Source organism: Furipterus horrens, unplaced genomic scaffold (assembly GCF_987537825.1).
Source record: "Furipterus horrens unplaced genomic scaffold, mFurHor1.1.pri manual_scaffold_11, whole genome shotgun sequence".
NCBI classification, from domain to species: domain Eukaryota; kingdom Metazoa; phylum Chordata; class Mammalia; order Chiroptera; family Furipteridae; genus Furipterus; species Furipterus horrens.
Window position 1 is genome coordinate 82,624,301 of NW_028327181.1, and position 26,787 is coordinate 82,651,087.

Here is a 26,787-nt window from a genome sequence, read left to right on the forward strand (position 1 = left end):
TGCAGAGATGTGACAAAGTGCAATGATGCCATGAGCCCTGGGCAGCACAACCCAACCGAAACCACATCCAGGGACAGAGCTGTGTTAGCAAAGCCTGGGCTTCAGGAGTCATGAGCACAGGCAGCCTCTCAGACACCGGTTCATTCGAGAGAGATCCATCAAGGGCCCCAATATACACAAGGAAAAGGGCATGAAGATGTGTTAGATGTGGTGCTAATGTGCATAAGGAACCTTAGGCGATCTTAGCCTTTGGCCAAGGTAATCCATGGTTAGGAATCTATTTCCTATGTAAGTAACTTCAAATATGGAAAAAAGATTTATTCATAAGAATCTATGGCATCCAGCACATCGATAGCAATTTAAAACTGGACCCAATTTAAAGCATCTACAATATGGAAATGGCGAAGAAAATTATGGCATCTTCATTTGGTTGTCTATTTGGGAGCTTTTACAAACAATGCAATGATGTGGGAAACACTTATGTTATAATAAGTTAAAAAACAAAAACAAAGATACAAATTGGCTTATTTTAATCAGGACCCACCCAGTGTCCGGGAATGTCGCCGATTCCATACAATATTTTTTTGTGGATGCTGGTCCAAGGAAAGAAGGAGAATAGAAGTATCAAACAGAAGGTTCCCCCAGTCATCGACCCCCTTGACCACCTAATGTTAAAGGACTGTCCCCTCTTCCCCAATGTGGGCAATTGCAGTAATGATGGCTCATTATTCTGAGAGTTCTTTCACTTTCTCCATCCCCGTCCCTGTCCCCAGGCTTCTGCTTACATGAGATGAGTAGATGGTGTTTGTGGCAGGGCCAGTTCCACCCTAATCTGCATGTCCAGAGCCAACATGTAGCTTCATTTTCTGGTGGTAACTTTGGTACCACAAAGAGCTTAAGATTTGGACAATAGTCCTTTATAGGGCAACAAGGAAGTACACAAGTCAGCATCCCCTTTTTTTTTTAAAGGATATTTTATTGATTATGTTGTTACAGTAGTCCCAATTTTCTCCCCTTTGTTCCCCTCTGCCCAGTACCCACCTACCCTCCAGCAATCCCACCCCCCTTAGTTCATGTCCATGGGTCATGCATATAAGTTCTTTGGCTTCACCCTTTCCTATATTATTCTTAATTTCCCCCTGTCAATTTTGTACCTAAAATTATGCTTCTTAATCCCTGCACCATTTCCCCATTTCTCCCCCTCCCCCCCTCCCAGCTGATACCCATCCAAATGATCCCCACACCTATGATTCTGTTCCTATTCTTGTTTTCTTAGTTGGATTTTGTTTTTATTTTTTAGATTCAGTTGTTGATAGTTGTGAGTTTGTTGTCATGTTAATGTTCATAGTTTTGACCTTCTTTTTCTTAAGTAAGTCCCTTTGACATTTCACATAATAATGCCTTGGTGGTGATGAACTCCTTTAGCTTCACCTTGTCTGGGAAGCACTTTATCTGCCCTTCCATTCTAAATGATAGCTTTGCTGGATAGTGTAATCTTGGTTGTAAGTCCTTGCTTTTCATCACCTTGAATACTTCTTGCCAGCCCCTTCTTGCCTGCAAACCTTCTTTTGAGAAATCAGTTGATAGTCTTATAGGCACTCCTTTGTAGGTAACTCTCTGCTTTTCTCTCGCTGCTTTTCAGATTCTCTCTTTATCTTTCACCTTTGGCATTTTGATTATGATGTGTCTTGGTTGGTCCTTTTTGGGTCTAGCTTGTTTCGGACTTTCTGTGCTTCCTGGACTCGTATGACTATTTCCTTCAACAAATTTCGAGAGTTTTCCTTCATTATTTTCTCACATAAGCTTTCGATTTCTTGCCCGTCCCCTTCTTCTGGCTCCCTTATGGTCTGAATGTTGGCACGTTTAGAGTTGTTCCAGAGGTTCCTAAGCCTCTCCTTGTTTCTTTCAATTCTCGTTTCCTCTGGTTGACTGTTTTTTTCTTCCTTATGCTCCAAATCATTGATTTGAACCCTGGTTTCCTTCCCTTCACCATTGGTTTGGTGTGGATTTTCCTTTGTTTCATTCAGCATAGCCTCCACTTCTTCCCTTATGCATTTGCCATACTTAAGCATATGTGTCAAGCCTGTGAGCATCTTTATCACCAGTGTTTTCAACTCTACATCTGTTAGGTTGGCTATCTCCTCGTCACTTAGTTCTCCCACTGGAATCTTGATCTGTCCCCTCTTTTGGGCCATACTTCTTTGTCTCCTCATCTTGACAGGCTCCCGTGTTTGTTTGCCTCTGTGTCCCAGGTAGAGCTGTTGCACTTGTTACATTGTAAGAGGTGGAGCCTTAGGTATTTGTCATTACAGGGTGAACAATTTCACCAACTTGTGGTGCTGTATGTTGGGGAGAGGTCTGAGAGGAAACAATACCACACCCGCCCCTTTTCCAGGCACTTCTCCCACTTCCAGATGGGACTGGTGCCTCTCTAGCTTTGCCCTGGCTGTCGTTCCCAGAGTGGGTGGGTCCGTGGACGTTCTAGGACTGTGGGGGCCCTTTAAATAAGCGGACTCTGCTGAGAGACTGGACTCTTCCTCCGCCCCAACCCCCACTGGTTTGCACAGTCAGAAGCAATGAGGCTTGATTTTCTCCAGCGCTGGAATCATGAGCTGCATGGTCTGGTCTGGTGCTGGGAGTGCTCCCCAGGTGTCCCTCCCTAGTTTTTGAAATGTGTGACTGCACTTTTACCGGCCTGACACTGCCGCCGCCGCCGCCGCTGCTGCCACCACACGACAGTCCTCTCTGCCTCGGCTCTGCTCCTCCTTTCTGTTTGGATAAGTATTTCTTCTTTCTATCTTTGTTTGTTGGACTTCCATGCAGCTCTATTTTCAAGAACTTCTGGTTGTCTCTAGTTTTGAGGTAGTTGTATTCCTTCTTAGTTGTGGAGAGAGATGCAGCGTGTCTGTCTAGGCCTCCATCTGGCCAGAAGTCCAAGTCAGCATCTTCTTAAAAATAAAGTATTTGAGGAAGGCTGAAGACTAAAAGTTTCAAATTTAGAGCACAAAGGAGAAGAAATGTGCACATGCAAAGTGTTAGTGTCCTTCATATATCAAGGAAAAAACCCACAGGAAAAAGACAAGCACATTATTATCATAAAAACATGTTTTTCCTGACCAACATCTATTTTATATCATTCCTGGTGCCAGAAATCCATAGTTCCTTTGAGAAGCCACTTTTCCCCGTAATCCTCTAACTTTACGTGATGTTTACCCAACTCACAATCCAGGAGTGTGCCTTGATTCACTTAAGCAAATTGGTGAAACACATTCCCATAGCCACAGCAATTGGTTAGGAATAAGGATTCTGAACTACGTTAGTCAAATCCAAAAGAACCCAGTGATGTTTTGCAATGGGGACATAGCCTCTCTCTTCCCTGAAGAAAATGAACAAGGATTCATGTAACACTGGGGGGCACCTGGACTCTCACATGGAAAGGCAATCAGAAAGAGAAGAAAATAGCAGCTGTGGGATATCACAGGGCTGCCGCATCCAGCCTGGCCTGGACCCAGAGCCACCCCAGGACCTTCATTCTTGGAGCCACAAGGGACATTTATTCAAGCTTCTCAGAGTTAGGTTTGTTTGCTTGTTTGTTTTCCTCCTTGAAACTACCAGTATCCTGAGAAATACAGTCTTGTATCTATGCGGAGATACAGGGTCTGTTAAAAGTGACAGCCCCCAGCTGAAGAGTGGAATTAGCTGAACCGAAACAGCAGAAGGGGATTTGCAGAGTACCTTGCTAAATGCAACTGGGTTTTAAACTTTGTTGGGCATGAGAATTACCTGGAGGTTTGTTAAAACACAGATTGCTGTGTTCCACCTTCTAAAGGAGGGAGGGGTGCTTAGAACTGGCCATTCTAGTGAGCCCCCAGGTGTTGCTCATGCTGTCCTCTGGGCACCCCGTTTGAGAACCGCTCTTACACGGTATCACTGCTGTGGGTTGAACCGTGGTCTATGATACCGTCGGTGGGTGCTAAGGCCCTGTGCCAAATACTAAGGCTGCAACATTATAGAATTTGATAAGTAAGGTTCTGAATATTGTCATATAATAGGCACTTCTTGCATTCATCGGTAAGGTCCTTTAAGAAAGAGTTCAGCCTACTTGGAAATGGGCTCATCTGTAATCAGGAAAGGAAAAGAATCAGCTTTGCTAAAAAAGGCCTTTCCTGTCGACTCTCACCAGTAATCTGGAGTCTAGAAGGGCTGTAAATACAGACATTTCTACTCCAAGCTCAAGGTAGGGTGAGCAGAAGCAGGTGAGGTGAGAGACTTAACAGGAGAAAAACCTGGGGTCTAACTATGACCCTAACTCCCCCTCCCCATCCTCTCCTATGAAATATTTGTCTTCCCTGCTTGAAGTGGACAATCAGCTCCCTGTGAATGTGTAGGGAGGACATGGCTCTGTGCACGTTTATCGCTTCTGCACGTTGCCCCATCTCCACAGGGGCCAAGATGGAGGCAGAGGTCTCTCGCCAGAGGGCCAGGAGGTGGGGTCCAGGTGACTGTACTATTGAGGCCCGCACTAGGAAGGACACATTCCCAGCCCCCGTTGAAATGCAAGACATAAGACTGGACAAGCTCTTTGCTTCTGATTCTCTAGCCCATGGCATTGGTCAGAAGCAAAGAGTTCAGAAACCTACTATTAGAAGAGTGTTACGTTGCCGAAGAAACCACAAGACCGCCTCAAACGGCTGTCGATAGCTCAGCACCCAAGGCAAACCCCAGACTCCTAACTCACGTGGACAGGAGGTAGGCAGCCCCCAGAAAAAAGGGCTCTTCCCAAGCACATGCATGCGTCCATAGAGAACATTCCCCGGGAGGTCAACCAGGGGGCTGACCAAGAGTCAGTCATATCTCAGACTCTGAAAGGCCCTGTACACAGGTTAACAATGTGATCCCCATCCTCCCCCTTTCCTCACAGTGGCCTTTGTTCTATTACTTTGTTCTCAACACTTGTATTTAGGGAATGTTGAGCTGGTTAAGCTTCTCTTTTGGCTTTGGGTTGCTGGACCTTGAGAAATAGTTCAGTGTAAATGAGCAGGTTTTGTTTGTCCCTCAGTGCTGGATTCCAACGGGGAATAAACGGGGACATCATCACTGCTTCTTTGGAGACAAAAGCTCCGGTAGTGCCTTCACACATATCACAGGTGTGGGGGGTACTGGTGTTAGGGGAATGTGGCCCTCATAATAAATGGGAATTGTAAATGTTGCCTGGGACAAGCGTGTGCATGCATGAGAGAGAGAGAGAGAGAGAGAGAGAGAGAGAGAGAGAGAGAGAGAGAGAGAGAAGAAGAAGAAGGAGGAGGAGGAGGAGGAGAAGAAGAAAGAAGAAGAAGAAGAAAAGAAGAAGAAGGAGAAGAAGAAGAAGAAGAAGAAGAAGAAGAAGAAGAAGAAGAAGAAGAAGAAGAAGAAGAAGAAGAAGAAGAAGAAGAAGAAGAAGAAGAAGGAAGAAGAAGAAGAAAGGGGAAGGTAGCCAGGGAGCCAAGGAGAGAGAGAAGCGGGCAAAAGGACTTGCTCGTTGCATTGCCCTCGTTATATAAAAGCCATTGTGGCACACAGATGGTTATGAATGGCCAAGCTGAGCTCTGTCTTCTCTGTGTCCACTCAGAATCCAACCAGAAAATGGTTCCAATGGATAGAGTATGATCCATCAAGGGGTAGGGTAAGGGAGGGTAAGATGAAACCAGAGAGGTAAATGATACATGCTCACTGAAAAATAAATCAAATTTAAAAAGTGCAGAAAACAAAAAAGAAAAGTTGCCATTCCTAAAAGAAATATGTATTAATCCCATTTCCTTTAAGAAACCAGTTAGCTATTTGATATGTATCTTTCCAAAAATTTGCCTTTGCAAATACACATATGTATATGTAGCTTTAAAAATAATAGCATTTTATAATACATACAGGTCTATAGCATACCTGTGGAGCATGTGTGCATATACTAGGTGTAAACAGAGATAACTTTTGCACATAATATTGTGGACACTTTCCATAGATATAGACGTGTTTATCCTTTTTACTGACTGCAGAATATTCCATTGGTGGGCATCTCAGTCTTCTACTGCTTTAATCCTTATTTGGTTGTTTCCATTTGTTTGTTGTTTAGAACCCATGCTGAGAAGAATATCCCTGTGCCTATACCGGGTGAGGCAAAAGTAGGTTTACAGTTGTGAACACATGAAACATGGTTTATTCTTGTATTGTTATTTATTAATTACTATATTATTTTCCATATGAACAACTGTAAACCTACTTTCGTCCCACCCTGTATATTCCTGTCCTTTGGCAGTGCTGCTACAAAATAGATCCCTAGAGATGGACTCAGGGCCGATGATACCTAGGTCAAGTAGTACGTGCATTTTAATGTTTGCTCAATAGGGGCAAAGGGGATACTGTTAGTAATTATGCTGCCACAACTGATATAAGCTGGATTTTCCCCAGGTAAGGAGGTTGTATATGATTCTCCAACCTATGTGCAGTGTCGTCGGGAGGAAGGGTCAAGCTCAGCTACCTTCCACAGGGTCACTTGACCAATGGGAAAATCACCTCGTGCGATGGGAGTGCAGCAAATCAAGTTCATGCCAGAAAGACAGACAGACAGAAACAAACAAACAGAAGAGAGTGGCCAGCCTAGTGGGTTCCACCTTTGTGGAGGAGAGGTCATCACTTCTCCTCTGGAAGGGGTCTCAGGAAGGCAACTTGTAAATAGTGGAAGTGTCTGCAAGCAAAGTGACTCTCTTTACAGTTGGATGTTCTAGAATGAAGGACAAACTGAAGGCATAGTTTATGGTGGCACTCAAGGCCCACTGGATCAAGCTTTGCCTGAAGCTAATGTTACTTCTTCAAGTTTTAGTTATGTGAGTGAATGAGTTCCCTTTATTGGTTAAGCCAGATTGAGTCAGCTTTTCTGATACTAGAACCCAAACCATCCCTAACTGATACAGACCGCAGTGCTGCAAGTAGCAGACCCCGAAACCTGGGATTGGCTGGGCCAGGAGTTGAAGGCAGTGAGGACACCTCTACCTAGCACAGCAGCTGCTTACCCCCATGACCTGTTTCAGATTCTTACCAAGGTTGCATCAAGAAGAAAAAGTCAGGATGTTGTAGTCCGGTTACTTCTTGCATAAATCAGTAAAGCCTATTGAGAAAGAGATTAGCTCACTTTGAAGTTGGCTCCTCGGAGAGCAGAGAAGGAAAAAATGTCATTTGCTTATAAGAGTCCATTTTGGCTCGCTGCCTGCAAATCCAGCTCATTGAGAATCAGTGATCTGGGAGAGAATTCTCCTCTCCAAGCTAATATTAGTATAAGCAGAAGTGGAAAGATGGGAGACTAGGAAGGACGAAAATAGTGGGGTACATAAGCAGCCTGATCCTCCCCCTTTTCAGACTCCTCTTTTTAAAACTCTAGCTTGTGAACAAAATGAACAATCATGTTCTTTGTGAAGGCGGACCTGGGATGCAGTCAGAGGCAGGGAGCTAATCGTGGTGACCTCCATGCTGCAGCATTGCTTCATCAGCAGAGTGCAGTGTGGAGCTGGAAGTCAGGGCGATGGCGGAGCGGTGTGGCGGTGAAAAGGATTGACCAGGGCTCCCGGGGCTGAGCTGCGCGAGGCTTTCCACAAAGGCGTTCCTAAAGTGACACTGGACGACAGCGTGCGGATTGCTGGGGGGAGGGGAGTATAAGGGGACGAAATGGTCATGGGGAAAAAAATACCACAAAGATTACATTTTTTAAAAAAGTGACACTGGCTGACACATTTTTGGATTCTAATTAGCCGTCCAGTGGGATTGACCAAAAACGACCACCAGCCTTGAAAAATTGAAAGGGAGTTACTTGTATCGCTGCTGAACCCCCGAGGCTGGCCCAAAACAGCCTTCAACGGCACCCCGACTGTGGTTCTCACACCTGTGTGCATGAACATCACCCCAGGAGTTTTTCAATTCCTGAGCCCAGGCCCCACCAAAGTCCCACTGAATTTGTAACTTTGGAGTGAAGTCGTGCTACTGGGAATTCTTCAAAGCTCGCCGGTCGCCGGAGTGATTCTAATGTGAATTCCATCTCCAACAGGAAATAAGACTTTATACCCATACAATGCTAAGAGAGAGAAAAGCTGTGGCAGAATTTGAGCACCTGAAGAGCAGGGATCTTGCCTTTTATGTCTGTCTCTGTATCCCCAGGGCCTAGAAAGTGACTGCTTTACAGTAAACGCTCAATAAATAAAGTGAATTAGAAAAGAAACTAAAAACCCTGGCCGGGTAACTCCGTTGGTCAGAGTATACGCCAAAGTTGCGGGTTTGATCTCTGGTTAGAGCACATACAAGAATCAACCAATGAATGCACAGGTAAGTGGAACAACAAATCCAACATCTCTCTGTTTGTGTCTCTCTCTCTCTCTCTTCTTTTCTCTTTCTCAAAAATCATTTTTAAGAAAGGTATGGAAAAAGGTAGATATTCAGAATTTAACATAATTCTTGCCGGGTCCTACATTTTGTTTGTTTACTTGTTTTCTAATTTTATTAGGCAAAAAGAGAAGATATTCGGTGAGCTATTTGCTTGATTTGTGAAATCTTTTCTGGGGGGAATGGGGACATCTGTAATAGTGTCGACAATAAAAATAAAGTAAAAAAATCCTTTGTGGTTTTCATTTAACATGGAGGATTTCTTGTAACATATTCCCATAAAAATCTTTAAAATAATGCTGTATATTTGAAGTGAAATGAGGAGGTTGTTAATTGGTCAATGTTGATTGTTTGTTTACATGAATCATGATCCTATTAACAATATTCTCTTCCTAAATACCAGCAATGTTAGACTTAAATTATCTAAATAATTAACTCAATTTTTAAAATATGCTTTATTGATTATGCTGTTACAGTTGTCCCAATTTGTTTTCCCTTTATTCCCCTCTGCCCAGTGCACCCCCACTTAGTCCATGCCCTTTGGTTGTGTATATAGTTCTTCTCAACATCTTCCTGTCTACTCGACTCCCTCCTACTATGCTTCTTAATTCCTGTACCATCTCCCTCCCTTTCCCCCCTTCATCCTCCCCACTGACCTCCCCCCATAATGTTCTCCATACCTATCATTCTTTTCCCACTCTCGTTGCCTACTTAGTGATCTCTATCATGATCTGTGCCATCCTTGCAGTTTTATGTTTACCTTTGCTTTCTGGGCAGGGCTGTCACACCTCCTATGCTATAGGGGGCGGAGCCCCATGCACTCATCACAACCGGCTGACCCTTCTCACCATGTTGTGGCATTTTTGTGGGGGCAGGGGTCCAAGATGGATTCCTGCCGTTCACTCTCCGCTGAGAGACTGGGAGCCTCCTCCTCTGTCCCCACCCACTCTGGGCCTCACAGTCCAAGGCAATGGGGGTCTGCCTTCCCCGGAGTTGGAATCGCAAGCTGACGGGTCTGGTCTACAGCCAGGGGTGCTCTCCAGGCGCTTCTCGCCTCCCCTTAAATACGGGTGTCTATGCTTACCACCGTCCCACCACCATTGCCGTTGCTGCCGCCACCAGCACAGTTTGACCTCTCCACCGCAGCTTCACACCTCCTACGCTTCTGGACGAGCACCACTTCTTTATAACTTCCTACGTTGGACTTCCATTTATTTTCTGGAACTTCTAGTTATTTCTGGTTTTGTGGTAGTTGTAGTCCTTCTTAGTTGTGGAGGGAGATGGAGCGTGTCACTCTAGGCCTCCATCTTGGCTGGAAGTCTCCTGTGTGTGTTTGCCTGTGTCTTAGGTAGAGCTGTTGCTCCTGTTACATTGTAAGGGGCCGAGCCTTAGGGATTCCTCGATTTTTTATGTTAGCTTGCTACTGTATACTCAACCTTTGACTGAAAGATGAATAAAGCTTTTATTAATTTAGCTGACATTACTAAATTACTTATTTTCTTAATGACTTTTATCTAATTAGAGTCTTAATCTGAAATGACTTTCTTCCCTTAACTGTGCTCTACTAGCTTGTAAGGATGGAGAACCCGTTACACCAAGACAGGGCACACATTTGTGCAAGTTTAAGATCTCAGGGGAGAAGACAGGCCCCGCCGTAAAGGCAGGCTCAGGGATCCAAATATTCTGACAGCCCTAAGACCTGATGATGGGGGGCCACAACAGGGGTCAAGTATGTTGTACATAACTGGCACTTGGTGAGCCAGGGGCCAGAGCACCAGGATAAATTGTTATTTGACTTAATAACCCACACCCCTGGAGGATGATGTATCTTCCAGTTCTCGGGGACAGACTATATTGGGGGACACGGGGGAGAGGAGTCCCTCTTCACCCTTGTTTGACCACACTGCTGCTTGAGGAAGTGCTGGCTACCCCAGGAGTCCTGCTTCAGCCTTGCTTTTCTTGCTTATGGCTCGTGCTATTTGTGTGTATATGTATTTATCTATTTACATTTTAATTCTTTCCCTCATGGCTAGAGGTGGTTACAAACGTACACATTTCAGTAGAGAAAAACAATTTATTAGTAACCTGGTTCACTCAGCAGGAGGATCAGGTGTCACTTTCTACTACTACTGAGTCCAAGTCCTCATAGGAGGATCCCTCCTTTGTTCTGGGGAGAGAAAAAGGTCAAAGCTTTTACTCTTGAAAGGAACAATGAAACTATTCATTATTTCCCCCTTTTAGACAGGAATTCTAAATAACTCCCAGTTATTTACATGTCGGAAGGCTCCTCCTCATCAGAGGAACCCATGTTTTGCAAATGCTGTGCCTCTTCTTTTTTGAAAGGGCCATATGCACCCCGCAGCCAGCTCCAGAAACCGCCCTCCTAGAAAACAGAGAGGGAAACATGAATCCTGCCGGTCCCCCACTTTGTCCCGCCACAGTGCTTGATCTTCCTGAAATTTACCTCCATCTGGCTTTCCACCGATCGGTCCTTATTCAGGAGTCGTGAGAAAAAGCCCCTTGGAGGAAAACGCATACCAACAATTAGTGATTTGTCCCTGGCCTTATTAGGACTAAATGGGTACCTGGGTCCATACTCAGAGGCAAAATCACTGTAGACCTGGGACCTTGGAAATGATTCTTTGCACACTGGGCTTCCAGGGGTTCTCTGTGTCTCTTTAAAATGTCCCTGCCATGTCTCTGGGGTGACCTCTGTGTGTGGTCTGGCATGGAGTACAGGTGGGATTTTCAGCCCCACTCACTGTCCTGGCCCTTGGTCAAGCGCCCTGAGGTACATTGGGGTGGGGGGTGGGGTGGGGATGCACAGTCACACTGGGCAGAAGCAGTTTGCTCTCTCCAGAAGCATTTCACATCCGTCCCATTTAGACTTAGTCCCACATGCACCCTTTGCTGGGGGTGGGGCTGAGGGTAAGAAGGTGCTTTCAACTTTCTAGCTGCTTTATCCTATAAGTTAAATCACACAACTAAATGCCTGAGTCCAAATAGCAGTTAGCTAAGTTAGCTAGCTTGCTGACTTTCGTACTGCAGGCTGTCATTGCTGAGTGAGTTGTGAAATCAGTTTACAAGTCACAACCAGCACTAGAATACAAAATATTCTTTTTGACTAAAACAGAATAGAAAAAAATCAGAGTGCATAATGAGTCTGTTTTAGAAACGACTTATGTCTGTGCGGTGCGTGCGTACTGAGTTCTGACATAAAGTGTAGCTCACAGCCCAAGCACGGGGTGATCAATGGAGAGGCCCCAGCTGGAAAGGCACCATCTTCTTTCTGACACTCACTAGCAGTGTGGCCATGGAGCAAGATATTTCCCTTCCTCCTCTCTGTTTCCTTATTATTAAAAAAAGACAAACTACTGCGTAAGGCCTTGCCCACTTAAAACTCTATGAGGTTGGGATAAAGGGAATAGAGAGAGTAGGGGCCTGAAAACCAGGAGGACGGGAAGGGAAATTTTTCTGCCACCTTACAGGAAGGACTCATATAGTCTACCTTTCGTCAGCCTTGAAGGAGACCAGAGCCTTTACCCTAAGGCCACGTGGCTTTTCCTATCCCTCCCCCAGAGCTTCCACCACCAGCAGGAACAAGTGTAACCAAGACCTCCCCCTTTGTTCCCTGTTTCCTTAAAGGACCAGTGGCAGCAGATGCATCTGTGCCAGTCACACACTCTGTCAGCTTTGGCTACGGAGCTCATTTTGCAAAGTCCAGGCAAAGCACCAGGGTTAACAAGTGTTCTTTCCAAACTTAGCGGTTTCCTCACTGTAAAATGAGACTGAGGTAGAGTTCTAAGTTCTCCTCTAGTTCTTTCTTTTCTTTTTCTTTTTCTTTTTTTAACTTTTCTAAGCATTTATTTTATGATAAATTTACTTTCAAGTTTTTCTTTCTTCAGTTCCTTATGGGACTTTTTATTTTTCTTTTATTTTCTATGCATCTTCCTCTTCTGGTTCAGGACCAATCTGCTTTTTTTCAGGGAGGAGCATCTCAGTGCGGCAGGCCTGAGAGCCCTTGTGGGGGTTAATCCACCATGAGCGCCGTAAGCTCTGCGCTGCATCTTGGGAGCTTTGCTCACCTGGATGTGCTCAATGCCCAGAGAGTCTGCACCCCAACCCTTAAGTTCACTTCAAGTATAGTGAAAGTTTATTTTGGTTGAGATATACCACCTTTTAAATATAGTTTAAATGACAAATATAGTATAGTTCCAAAGGCAAGTGGAAGTTGTGTGGTGGAGATTCCCTAATCCCTGTAGCCTGATGTCACTTCTTCCTAATTCTTCACAGAATTACAGAATCCAATCTTAGTCCTAGAAGGAAGTTGGCAGATTATCTCACTCAGCTGTCTTACTATATAGACAAGGAAGTGTTTTGAGGGTTAGTGTGATGGTCACACACCTAGTTAGTGGAAGGACCTATGTATTCTAGCTCCCTCCTTTCACTAACACATTTGAACTCCCCTACAGTCTTATGCTGTCAGACAGTATCCACTTTTATTTAGAGTAGCTTGCATATAATAGCCATTTACTTGGGCTTAATTAAGAGCAAAAAAATTCTTAAAAGAGGTTGAGGCAAAATCAAGATTCCTGGTTACTTCTTAGAAAGTAGAGCATAAAAACATGCAGCCTGTCTTTATATAAGAATATCAACTATGGAGCCACTTGAGTCTTAAGCTTCAGTCTGTACCTGTCATCAATCTCACTGTGCACACTGGGCAAAAGGGAGCTTATGCTGCACAAATGTCTGTCCAATTATTAGACTCGTTTTACTTTTTTGAATATCGTTTCCTTTTGGGATGACTTTGCCTGGTCATGAGTTCATTATTACTATCTTTGGTAGGGTTTAGTCTTCATCTGCAAAAGTGGTTCCTTTTCATTACCTCCCTCCCTCCCTCAGGCTGGCTGCAACCTAGCATGCCCAGTTTTAGCCTGGTGTGCGCTTTATGGCATTTATAAATCCCTCCTTCCTGAGGGTTTATAATGACAGTGCTAAAAATCAACCTTGACTGAAGTATGGACATTGCCATTAAATTTGAGAGAGGGCCTGAGAATGTTTTTTCTAGTCCGTTTATTTTGACAAAATTTAACATACTAAGGCTTTTCCACTTTCTGCCATAAACCTAGGTTTATAATACTTTTGAGGTGCTAAGTAACATCACCTGTTTTTCTCCAGGTGGATAAATTAGATGCTTCAGAATCACTGAGAAAAGAAGAACAAGCTACAGAGACGCAACCTATTGTTTATGGTAATCTTTATCTTTTTCACCTCACAGAAATACAGTAGATACATGTTTCATTCTTTAGGGATTCGGCCTCAAAACAGAAGTATAATAATAGCTTCTAAATTGCAAATGGTTCGCAGAGTTAATAAATCTCTCTAGTGTCATTTTCCCCCCCAAAATCAGTCTTAAAGCAAGCATTGACATTATTCACTAAGGTATCTTAAATGCAAAGACAATCTCAAAATACTTAAAAGCATAACCTCAGTTTTTCCTGTTGCCTGGTCACTGATTGATTGCTTATCCATAAAGGACTGAGGAAGACGTATTGGTGAATTCAATTTGCGGAAGTGCCAAGGCTGTCTTTAGTTTGTTTTACATAAAGAGTATATGCTCTCTTTACATTATAACTGGGACAGAAAGCTTGGGTAGAGTTTCCATTTGAGAACTCCCCAGAGAGATAGGATCTTCAAACTCAGTGAATGTTTAAGGCAATTTAGTTTCTTCTTACACGTGCATATCTGAACTACTTCTTTCCATTTCACTAATGGTGAGCAGATTATCTGAATAATGAATTTGAGGGTATAGGTCAGAGCACTATAACCAGGTGTTCTTTGGAAAGGGATATGAAATTATGGCCATTATATCTCATCCTGCTAAAGGAAATGATGATATTCAAATCCTTTATGCATCATCTCCTTTATAGTATAAACATAAAAGACTGGCTATTGAGAGGACCAGAGTAGTTTTGATAAAGTTGGAGAAGATTAAGTAGATTGTTAGAGATGGGAGCAAGATATTTCACATATTTGAGATAGGAAATACAGTAGGAACAAAAACAGAGTGGGTGTGCTGATTTGGAAGCACCTACTAACTTTGGTTTGCCTTTAGGCTGTTTATATAGACAGGTCCTTGTCAGCAGTTGACAGTGGGGTTGAAGTTCCAGGACAGATGTCAGTATCAAGGGTTAGAAGTGATTTTTATAAACTGCTAGTTTCCAAAAAGAATGGTCTCACTAAAGACAATTTTGGTGGTGGTTCACAAAAAAGAGACAAGGGGTCACTTGTGTTGGGAGAGATCATGCTCTAGGATTACATTCTAGCGGCAGATTGAGTCCTCGTGTGGGTTGGGACAAGGTGATCCGTGTTTCCTCCCTCCGAATAAGCCAGGTTCTCTCTAGGTCACTTTCTGTATGTGGTCAACAGCTATTCACACTTCCTGAGAATGGTAACAAAGGATTTGAAAGATGCTGTGTACAGTAATGTAGTTCATACCTAATGTGTATTTGAATATGTCTTTTTTTTTTTTTAATCGCTTTCTCTAAATTAGTAGTGGACTGTTTGCTCAAAATGCATTAGGTTCCATTATCATTTAGATGTGTTTACATCAGAAATTTATAACTAAAAGTTATGTTAAAACCATGTTTGTTAAAAAACTGTTCTCCTTTGCTAATTATATTGTCATCATACATGATGTGCAAATACTGTCATGTGGAAATAACATAGTATTTGCAAATAACAGTAAAAGGCTTATTAGCAGATGTCTTGCCTGATCGTGTCAAGCATGCATGTGCATATTGCTGTAGATGATATGAAATAACATAACTACTGTTAGAGTTCTGGCATTTGGCTCTGCACTGTTCGTTGGCTTTTTAGGCAGGACCTTTAGGGTGATGGTCATGCCGAAATTTTAAGTCATAAGTGCCCCCACAAAATTCGGAAGTTGATTATGCTGCTAGAGTAGGGGAGCTTGGCGTTGATGACCCTTCGATACTAACAGTGTTTACCGCCTCCTTGCCCCTGCCCCGCTCCTTTTTGTTTCCCATCTCTAGGTCAGCCCCAGTTGATGCTGACAGCGGGACCCAGTGTTGCAGTCCCTCCCCAGGTGCCTTTTGGCTATGGTTATACTGCGCCACCCTATGGGCAGCCACAGCCTGGCTTTGGGTACAGCATGTGAGACGGAAAGCCGATCCTGTAGTCGCCTATTTTCGTACTGAAACATCGTCTCTGCCCGCTTCTCAGTTTATAACAGAGGAAAACAGGCACATGTTCTTGTAACCTTTATTTCATGAAGGACTACTTTTTGTTTCTAACTATTAACTTGGATCTCCTATGTTAAAAGCTTATTCCACATTCCGCATCATTTAGAATTTATTTTCAAAGGAGATTAGTTTCAATGTTTTATTCACTTGGGCTTTTTTCTTCCCTTTTGTTCTTTGAAAAACTGCTTAATATTCAATCTGTTGTGAAGAACCTGATTTGCACTCTGTAGTGTTTAAAGACAAACTAATATCGAAGCTCTTAAATTTAGTGTATGTAAACAGCTTACAATCTGTATTGTCTAAATGCATTTAAATCTCTTATTCAAAGACACGCTAGACACGCTAAAGCGAAAATATCGGTGTGTGACCGTGCAAGACTGTCATTGCAACAAAGACAACACTAACAGCACCTGCTACACTGGACTGCAGTGCTCTCCAAATTACCTGAAAAATGCATTAGACAACTTGCCTGACTTTCAAACGAGCATAAAAGGCCCTCTGACCCATGCAGGTTTCCTCGTTCCGCATATAGAAAACGCTAGTGTGTTGTTGCTCACCTCATATGTAACAGGTGCCCTTATGTTGTGCTGTGTCCTGTGCTTTTTCCGTGGGACCATTCCATTCGGGAACAAAGAGCACCATGATTCCAACCTGTGTGTATTTACTAACCCTGCCCTGAGGTTTGTGTATGTGGGATATTGTGGTGTTTTAGATCACTGAGTGTACAGAAGAGGGAATTCAAACAAAATATTGCTGTTCTTCAGTTTTGTTTGTGGAATTTAAAATTACTCAAATTTAAAATAAATTACTGGACTGTGGAAATAACATGTGGAATGGCAGTTTTAATTAAATACCTCTCAAACATAAACCAAAAGAACCATGGTTTTGGTAGTTTTATATTGGATCCCAAGGGTGCAGGGAGGTCTGAGAGCAGAAGCGGAATCAGGATGGGGACGTGTGAGCCACTGTTTCACATCATGTGCAGAACTGCTGTAGTGAATAAGGGACATGCAGGAGTGTGAAGGACCAGTCATTGCTGTCGTGGGCTACACGCCACCTGTCGCCATCATGTTAACCAAGTGGCACGTCTAAGTTTTATCTGAGCATTTCACTTAAGTAACAGGTGAGGAATGTTAAATTATATTAACTTGAAAGTATAGAAACATGAAGTTAATGTGCTGTCCTCGCCATGAAATTGTAAGGGTCCCCAGATTATGGGTCGTTTAAGGTGATTGAAACAGTGTTTGAATCCAACTCTTTGCAAATGGCTAAGAATGTTACATGAAAATTCATTTCAGTATTAATCACAGTAGTATTAGAGGGTCCCCTACCTAGACTTGTATTGCCCCAATAAGGTTTTTTTGTTGTTGTTTTTAATTTAAACTTAAGAACCTCTTTTCTTACCCCATCTTTAGTCCCCTCCACACCCATTTTCCTATAGGAAATTAGAGTATTAGCTAGAAAATCCTTTTTTTTGGTTTGTCATACTGACGACATCTTGCTGTTCAGGCCCTGGCTATATTTTTGTTTCTGATGGGTCTGTGCTCTCTTTCTTCATCATTATCGAAATCAAGAGGGAGAATAATAATGGTCCCAGTGAAAAACTCCTTTTCAGAGGCAACATTTCTTCTAGACCTTTCCCGTAGTTTTGAGTAAACCAGTTTTTATCACTGGAGTTATTCTTTTCCTTCCCTTCCCTAATAGAAACAAGTTAAAACACTTCGGTAAAGGTTTCCTTACAGCATACTTAAAAAAAAAAAAATGTTTGTAAGAACAAACAAAAGAAAAGCCTTGTGTTAATCTGGGCCTATGATAATGAGTTGCCACTTAAGCCATCTATATAATGGGCCATAGTAGAAGGAGAAACTGCTGTTGAACTGCTTTGACTTAGGTTCAGATCCTGAGCAAGATGAACTTCTGAGATTGTTCTCTTGTGTGGATAACAGTGTAAGTAGTTTTCAGAATTATTTGCAGGAGTATGTTTAAATCACAAAATGCCTAGATCATGACTGGATAATAATAAGTGTTGTACAGTAAACAGTAGAATGAATTCGTAATAAACTGTATTTTAAGGGATCTTTCCTAACATTATTCTGAATAAGACAGTCTAGAAGGAATTAAAAGTAGTAAACAAGGGTCCTAAGAGTCCTTGGCACTGTAGATGTAACTGAAACAGGAGAGAGGAAGAGGAGACGTTACTGGGACACTTTTCAGAAGGTAAACATTCTTTCAATGATCTTTCCTAATATCCAAATACAGCCTTTGTAGGTAAAAACCTGTGGTGATTGTTGACAGCTATTTCAACATAGACATTCGTGTAATAGCAAGAGACTACCCGGTGATTTCCAAGTAGGGCTGCTTAGCTTTCCTGTAATTAAGTCGTGTGCAGACATTCCCAGTGTAGTGGTTCTATCTATTGATACTTACTGTATTGGTAGCTAAAACTTAAAAAAAAATTATTAACCCATTTAAATGTAACAGTAATAGACTCATTCTGTGTTAACAAAGAATTATGAATTAATCATACGTCTCTTCAAAGTTTGTCTTTAACAGAAGACTGTTGGATTCTCATCTCTTTTTATTTTCAGTCTGTGGCCTGTTTTTGTTGAAGGATATGAAAAATATGGCCTCATATAGATCTGTCATTAGGAAAGAATTTTCATAGCCTTTTCAGATAATTGGGGTTAGTTGAAATGTGGAATCTGAAGCCATAAAAGTGAACTTTTTATACTGTTACATTAAAATCCATTGGTCTGTCTTTACTTTGAATGGGTCTTTCACCCATGCGTGACTTGTACCCTCATGCATTGGTTATGTGGAAAATACTGATTTACTGCGTTACATAGTTCATCTAGATGTTGACATGTTATATATTTTAAAGTCATTTTTGAGAAACACTGATCTTATCAGAAAAATCTTAAGTTTGGGGAACCTTTACAGAGGCAGATACAAGTTTTCCTAAATACTTGTCAATTATTATCTATGAGGCAGTTACAGCCAAACACTCAGATCTGGATAACTCCTTTGTGGGTTGTCCTTGCCAGTAAAAGTTGCCATGACAACGGCAGCTAGTTCATCTCGCCACTCAGTCTCACAGGTCCTTTTCTTATACTTTGTTGTGCACCAGAAGTGTTTAATGCTATAGTCAAGGGTCAGATTTAACAATATTGTTATTGCTTCCTCAAGGACATTAAATGAAACGTTTTCTCTTACTGTGGGCGGAGGGCAGTGAAACCACTTTGTACAGGTAGGTGCCCTGCCTCAATCTGTGAAGCACACCGGCAGTTTTACCCATCGTTTGTTCTGTGTCAGCGTGATGAAAAAGAAAAACAATGTCTCAATGTTACAAGAATAGTTTTGACCTCCTGAGTCTTAGAGAACTCAAGATTATGAATCCTATAAAGTAATTCTAAGTGCAGGTGAACTGGAAACAAGATGTACTGCCAGAATCACGAGAATCTGTGGACTGTTCATCCTAGTGGATATGCCACAACTCATTACAGTTATTTGAATCAGCCACAGCAGGCCGTTCTATGGGGAATGCACTGTCCTTTGAACATGGAACCATCAGTCTCTGAGGCAGGCCTCAGAAATTACCTGAGCCAGAACCCTGCATTTAGCATTGAGTTCTCATCAATTCCGTTGCAGGCTGTTGCATCACTTTTGAATCCAGTAGCATAAACACTCTTTAGAAACAGTTGCTACTATGGCATCATTCACAGTTACAATTTCTCCTGTGCTCTCATGTACCAGTGTGAATGGTATAAAACTGAGCAAACATTAGAACCTTTAAGACTGGCTGCAGTAGTCTTTAGAGTTCTGCTTGCAGACTCCACTGACCTCAGACCTTAGGTGTGCTGTCATGCTGCTTATGGTGAAGTTAACCGCTAACCAAGGCTAACCATGGAGAGCTGGAGCCATTCAACATGTGCCTGTTACCAAATACTCCCCGGCATCATCATAGTTTTTAGGGATATACTGTGAGGATCCCCCTAAAAGGCTTTCAGGAGTGGTTCTCTGCAAGGATGGGAGCTATATAGCTTTGGGAGCTGGGAACCTTCTTTATATTCTGGGCAGCTGGTAACACAGTAATTATTGGAATTATGTCATGCTAAGTGTAGAAAGATCAAAAGGGAAACAAAGTGGCCCATAAGTAATTGAATTATCTAAGTTCCTGAAGTTCTAGGTAAAGAGTGGGATGTTGAGATGACACTACTTCCACTTTACAATGACCATAAATTCTTACATGTGCCTATTACCACCTTCCAGGTCCATACAAGTCACTTCACAAGTTTCAAGGCCTTCCCTGTGAGGAAAGAGGGAAAGCAAAGCAAATTTTTAGACTGATGTAGAACCACTGCTGAGAACCTTTGGCCACTATGAGTCAGGGAAATGAACATGAAACACTGCGCAAGTGGGTTATGTCAATGCTGTTAAACCTCAACTTATAAGACAAGTTAAAAACCCAGTGGGTTAGATTCTAAACCCTTTGCGGGTGGCTATACCATCTATTTATAAAGTAGCCTCTGAGTCGCCCAAAATGTTACGGTAGTAAAAACAAACTGCAGTTGCACCCAGTGGGACTACCCTTGCACCACAGGTCTTCTCCAAGGGTGACAGCAGCACAGTCTCAGGGAAGAAGAGCTATTAACACGCAGAGGGACCTAACAATTCATAGGAAATGCTGTCCCTCCCTTGTAACCCATTTTTGTCGTGACCTGTTTCTCTCTTATTCTTTTGTTTCAGGAGTTAAACCACCAGGACAATTTAACCCAATGTTTTGTTTTTTAGCCCAAGATAACTGTGTAACTGTGCCGAGTACATGACAGAAGAACATGAACAGATTTTCACCTCAAGAATACTTAAATTGGGGGAAGAAGTTCAGCTTTTATTGTTAGAATTTGAGTTTCAAACACTTGTGGTAGGGGGACAGTCATCATACAAAATTCTACCTAGTAAAGTTTTAGGTGACCAGTGACTTTGTCAATTAGGTCTGCTGGTCCTGGGCCAATTCCTAGGACAGTTTGAGAGCCCGGTGCAATCTGAGTACGTCCCGCATCTTGGATTAGACTTACAGTCAGTCACAGCATCTTCGCGTGGGTCAACAAGGCAATCAGAGTTTCTTCATCCGGGGCTTTGACCACCACTTTGGGCTGGCCACAGTACTCCCACTGTTTGAGCAATTCGGGGTTTCTTCTTTGAATTTGCTTGTAGGCAGAAACGGCAGCATGAGAACACTGGGCAGCCACTTTCCCTTTTCCCATCTTTAAGTCATTTCGAACCACAAGAATCATTGTGTACTCCCCACTGTCTCCTAAGACGCTTGCTTCAGCTTCAGTCTCTGTGTGCGTCTCATTCACTGAGCTTTTGGGGACTGTCCCAAAGCGCACTCGGAGGCCCCAGCCCAGGCACATGCCACATGCTACTCCGGCAGCCAAGCTGAGTGCACCAGGATGAGCCAAATATTCCATAACCAAGGATTTGGAGAGCATCTTAAAGAAAAGGAAAACTGTTATCATCATGTAGCTGTGGAAAGTTAGAGGCTTATCAGATGAAACACCTTGATAGTATATAAGCAACAATAGTTAAAACTGAGGCCCTGGCCAGTGTGGCTCAGTTGGTTGGGCGTTGTCCGCAAAGCAAAAGGTGGCCAGTTTGATTCCCAGTCAGGGAACATGCCTGGGTTGCAGGGTTTGGTCCTCAGTTGGGACATAGGCAAGAGGCAACCGATCCGTGTTTCTCTCTAGCATTGATGTTTCTCTCTTTCTCCCTTCCCCTCTCTCTAGAATCAATAAAAGAAAAAACTATATGAGGTCATCTAGAAAAAAGGCAATATATTTTGGATCTTACGAGTGTACCACTTTTTCTCTAGAAAAAATTCAAGAGCACAGAAGAAACAGTTTAGTCATTTTGAATCTCAATGTGAGGACTATTTCTCTGTTCTTGGATACAACACAGCTCTGTTCCTCAGTCTTCTCTAACTTGTGGAGCAAGGAAATGCTGTTTCACCAAGATGGGCAAAGGATCTAAAGAGACCAAGAACTCCACCCTTCTTCTGGAATACAGTGCTTATTTAATTGTGTCTTTATAATGAGTGGTTCTCTTGGGGATGGTGCCGGCTTTGTAGAGAAGTCCCTGGTTGTCTACATAATGGACCTGGAGTGAGATGCCTTGCTGACATTAGACCTGAGCATGGAATGATATAAGCCTTACAAGTGAAAATTTGTCCCATTGGGCATTACTGTAGGTGCAAAACTTTTAAAAAATTTATTGAGATTTTATTTATTTTTAGAAAGGGGGGGGGGAGGGAGAGAAACATAGATGTGTGAGAAACAATCAGTTGCCTCTCACATGTACCCAATGGGACCTGACCCGCAAACCCAGGCATGTGCCCTGACCGGGAATGGAACCAGTGACCTTTCAGCTCGCAGGCCAGCACTCAATCCACTGAGCCACACCAGCCAGTGTGGTGCAACTTAATATGTGAGACTAGAGCCCAATTTCATTTTACATACAAACACAAAGTATTTTTTGGATAGTTTTAATATACACTGAATTTACCATAAGTGTATAATATAAAATAAAGGAAGATCATCCTTTAGAAATTCTTGTTACCCCAGCAAAGCTGTTCATGGTATTTGAGTCACCAATAAAATGTACTCTACATTTAAGTCTGTTGGATTCATGATTCTGTGATACAAGTCCTGGAAATAACATGCTGTATATTATTATAAAGTTTTTATTCTCATGTTAAAATTAGGACATTAATGTTTTAAAAAATCATGTTAGATTACACAGTAATATCAACTATTTTAATATGAAGACAGTATAGGGGAAGGGATGTTAAACTTTATGAGATATAATTCACATATAAAATTGACACTTCTAATGTGTACAGTTCAGAGGTTTTTAATACGTCCACAAGGTTGTGCAACAACCACCACCACTATCTAATTCTAGAACGTTATCCTCGCCCCCCCAAAGAAACCTCTGTACTCATTAGCAGTTGCTTCCCACGTCCCCCGCCCCCAGCCTCTGGCAACCAGTAATCTGCTTTATCTTTATTAATTTGCCTATTCTGGACATTCATGTAAGTTAAACCATACAATATGTGGCCTTTTGTTTCAGGCTTCTGTCATTTAGTACGTTTTCAAGGTTCATTCATTTTGTAGCATGTATCACTGTTCATTCCTTTTTATTGATGAATAATACTCCGTGGTATGAATATACACAATTTATTTATCCATTAGTTAATGGACATTTGGGATTTTCCCACCTTTTGGCTATGAGTACAAGTTTTCTGTGGATATATATTCTCATTTCTCTTGGTTGCATATCTAGGCGTTGAATTGCTGGGTCACGTGACAACTCTGACTTTGAGGAACTGCCAAACTATTCTAAAGTATCTGAACCATTTTTCACTCATTACAGATGATTCATTATAAAAAAGTATATGTTGGGTTTGATAATGTTGAGAACCACTGCTCTGGTGCCCTATGACTCATCTCTAGTTTAGAAACAAAACAATGCCTTTGCAAACAGATCTTCAAAGCCTTATCTCCAGATCTCAAAGGATTGGGAGAGTTAAAAATGAGGTAAGCCAGGCCTATAAACCTTAATATTTGTTAGAAAACAATAGATTACACTCTATCTGAAGGAAAAGAAAGATGTCTATAAACTCATATCCAAATTATAAAAGTATAATTTAACACATATTGCTGAGTTATATCCTGATTTTTAAAGGCTGCATCTAAATCAAAGGTGCAGCTAGTCAATTTAAAAGTGATCCCAAATGCAAACCTTGCCCTTCCCAGAAAATGCTAATTTTCCTGAAATTGCTATTTAACATTATAAAACCTGTAACTATTTTCACTTCCTGGGATTAAAGTGTCCTTTAATATTTGGACACTTTTTGAAGTACCTGTGCATTTTATAGTAGTTCACTCATTCCTTTCTCTAGTTGTAATCCTTTCTGGAGCTACCTTTTTAAATGCCCAGCTTTTACAGATACAGAAGCAGGAAGACCAGGACAATGTGGTCAGGAACTAATGTGGGGTAGTTGCGGGGGCCGAAGCTAGTTTGGGGTGGGATCGAGAAATAGAAAAAAAGTGAAAAAGCGGGTGCGTGGGGGAGCAACAGATAGAAGGGCGCATGGAGAAAAGGAAAGATGCATATATTTAAAGGTTAAGCATATTTAAATGTCAATGAATAGAGCCAGAGGAAAGGTAAGTAAGTAGATGCTCAGGATAGAGAAATTAATACAAAGTAGCAGAAGAGAGAGGACCTAACTTTATTGATTTTTGAGAGGGAGGGAAGGGAGAGAAAGAGAAACATGATTTATTATTCCCTTATTTATGCATTCATGGGTTGACTCTTTGTATGCGCCCTGACCAAGATACTACCCAGTCAGGGGTCAATGTGACAGTTTCAGATGCAAGTAGGTCTGGATTTGGAGGCAGAAAGTTGTTCCCAGGAAGGAGGGAGGTGTACAAACAGAAGTCAAGCTGGAGCTGAGAAGAGGAAGATTGAAATAAAAGTTGCACCAAACCCCAACAGGATTGCAAAGAAATGTAAAAGCAAGGTTAAGATTAATAATATTGTTTTATAATGGTATCACACTGACCAGTTGTGTTAAAATTAATACTCTGCACTAAAAGGTGTTTCAGCATGTCTCCTTTCCTGTATATCTACTATAAACATACCGAGAAACCCAGTGCTTGAAACTAAGGTAAAAAGAACTACTCGTAGTCTCAGTTAATCTTGGACAATGACGGCTTCACAGCAAATCCTGTCCCAGGAAACCCTCCTCCTGGTGCCTTCTAGTTCCTCTGCCACACTTGACCCCTTTCACCAATACTCTTGACCCAATTACCTCCTGAACATGCTCCACCCGTTAACCCCACCGCACTGGCTACTGCCCCTTGGCATTTTCCAACCTAAAAAGAAAATCTTTCTTTCCTCTTGGACCTGAAACCCATGCCTCACTTTTCCTCTTCCACTGACCTCTAACTTCTTCAATTACTTGCCTCCCTTCTCCACTCAACTGAAATTGCTAAGGAATCAGACACTTGCAAACAGCCAAAGGCAGTCGCCTCCTTTCAAGCCTCATCCTGAGTTTTCTGCACTGCTCACTGATAACTATTTCTTTCAACTTTCGTCCCCTGAATGCTTTAACCCCATTATCACCCACCCCATTATCCTACCTTTCTGAGCGCTTTTCTCCAGTTTCCTCCTCTGCCTCTGTCTTCCCCTGCTGTATGTATTGCATTATCTAAGGTTACACATCTGGCTCTCTTTTCAGTCTCTACCTACATTGTCCAATATAGTGGCCATTAGCCAAATGTAGTTATTTAAATTTAATTAAAATGAAATAAAAATTCAGTTCTTCAGTTGCACTTAGTCCCATTTCAAGTGCTCAATAGCTCAACGACTTAAAAGTGGCTAATGGTCGCTCTATCAGACAAAAATATAGAACATTTCCATGACCACAGAAAGTTCTATTGGACAGTGCTGGCTTAAATACTCTCTTCCCATTCGATCAATGGTTCCTGAGGGCCTCTTGTGCACCAGGCCCTGTTCTGGACTCTGGAGCTGGAGCACTGAACAAAACAAATCCCACTCTTCATGGAACTGACATCCTAGTACAAGGAGGCAGACAATAAAGAGTTTGTCAGATGAACAGTCTCACTTCTTCCCAAATCATCACATCTGAGGATTCCTAATGCCTCTCTCTGGGGCTCCAGACTTCAAACCAGCTTCTGCTAGATTTCATCACTTAGAGAGATGTCTATGAAGTACTCTAAACCGGGTCCTAAATGGAACTCAGTTTTGTCCCTTTCCTCTCAGACTTCCTTTTTATGTATCATTGATTCCTGAGTAACCTTACACTTTTCCTGTTTTTGTCACCAAACTTGTTGAATTTATCTGTCTTAAACCATCTCCTTATCTCTGCTAGCAGTGCCCTAATTAACTTCACTGCCTCTAATCTTTCCACATTTGCTTCGCTAAGGCGCTCTACTCATTCCAGTCCATCTGCCATTATCATTATACTTCTATAACACAAATCTGATTCTCTCATTTCCCTGCTCAGAAATCACTGGATAAATGCCTAAAGAATAAAACATAAATCCCTTTGCACGAATTTACACAATCTGGTTACAATCTACTTCATCCTAGTCTACTCTCCTGCTACATACTGTGCCGTCCAGCCACAACAAATTAGTAGGTCCTTTCAAGCAGCCATCCTTCCCCGCAATTATTATTTTTATTTTCCTCCACTTAAACACACAACCACAAACAAGAACATCCTCTTCGCCGGCTCAGGCATAGTTCAAATGGCTGATTCTGAAATCTTGACCATCCCTGGCCTTAATTACTTATTCTTCAGAGCTGCCGTGGCACTTACACATAATCACTCTGGGTCAGAGTCTCAGGGTTTAGTACAGTGCCTGGCGTGCGGTAGTGAAGAATTTACTACTTCTCTAGGCATGACCTCGGGCAACAACTTGACACGCTGCGGGTATTCACAGTACTCGGCAGAGTGTGAGGCCTGCTCGGTGTTTTTTCACAATCGGGGCGAGCACATCGATGCTGCCTGAGCGGAGGCTTTGTCTGGGGACTGAAAACGCTGGGTCCTTGCACTCCCCAGCATCTCGGTCCCTTGTTCGAAAGGACGACTGGCAGAACAAGCAGTGGCCCCAGCGACCAGTGCGCGGAAGGCAATTTACAAAGACGAAGGGGTGGCAATGGGGGGTTTCGGAAAGAGGTGGGAAGAAACATTCCAAGTGCAGAGAGAATGGAGAACGACACCCTTCTCCGTCGCCCTGTGAGGGGCACTGGGCCTACTTACCTACAGCACCTCTCCCCACCGCACTCGCGTCTTTAGGGTCTTCACTTTCGAGGAGCGACCACGCTTCCAACGCGCTGGCTACCGCTTCCGTGGTCCCTTGACAAGTTCCGGATAAGGACTTACTAAGAGATCAGTCATTCTTCCTCTCGCCCCACCCACAGGTCCCTAGGCGAAATCCGGCGACCATCAGCGGAGGTTGCCGAAAAGAGGCGGGAACGTTTCTCTTTAGGAGGCAGGCTCCCGGGGGAACGCGGGCCGGAAGTGACGTAACGA

The 26,787-nt window shown here is 42.6% G+C and overlaps 1 long non-coding RNA gene and 1 pseudogene across 1 annotated transcript; one reads left to right on the top strand and one right to left on the bottom strand.

Moving 5' to 3' along the window:
• The first annotated feature begins 8,173 nt into the window (after window positions 1–8,173).
• Window positions 8,174–16,490, top strand: LOC149998627 (uncharacterized). Its single transcript, XR_016514127.1, has 3 exons — window positions 8,174–8,343; window positions 13,579–13,651; window positions 15,456–16,490. It is a non-coding gene; the product is annotated as an uncharacterized LOC149998627 (long non-coding RNA).
• Window positions 16,491–20,532: 4,042 nt separating this feature from the next.
• On the bottom strand, window positions 20,533–26,758 carry LOC149998628 (peptidyl-tRNA hydrolase 2, mitochondrial-like; annotated as a pseudogene).
• Window positions 26,759–26,787: the final 29 nt, after the last annotated feature.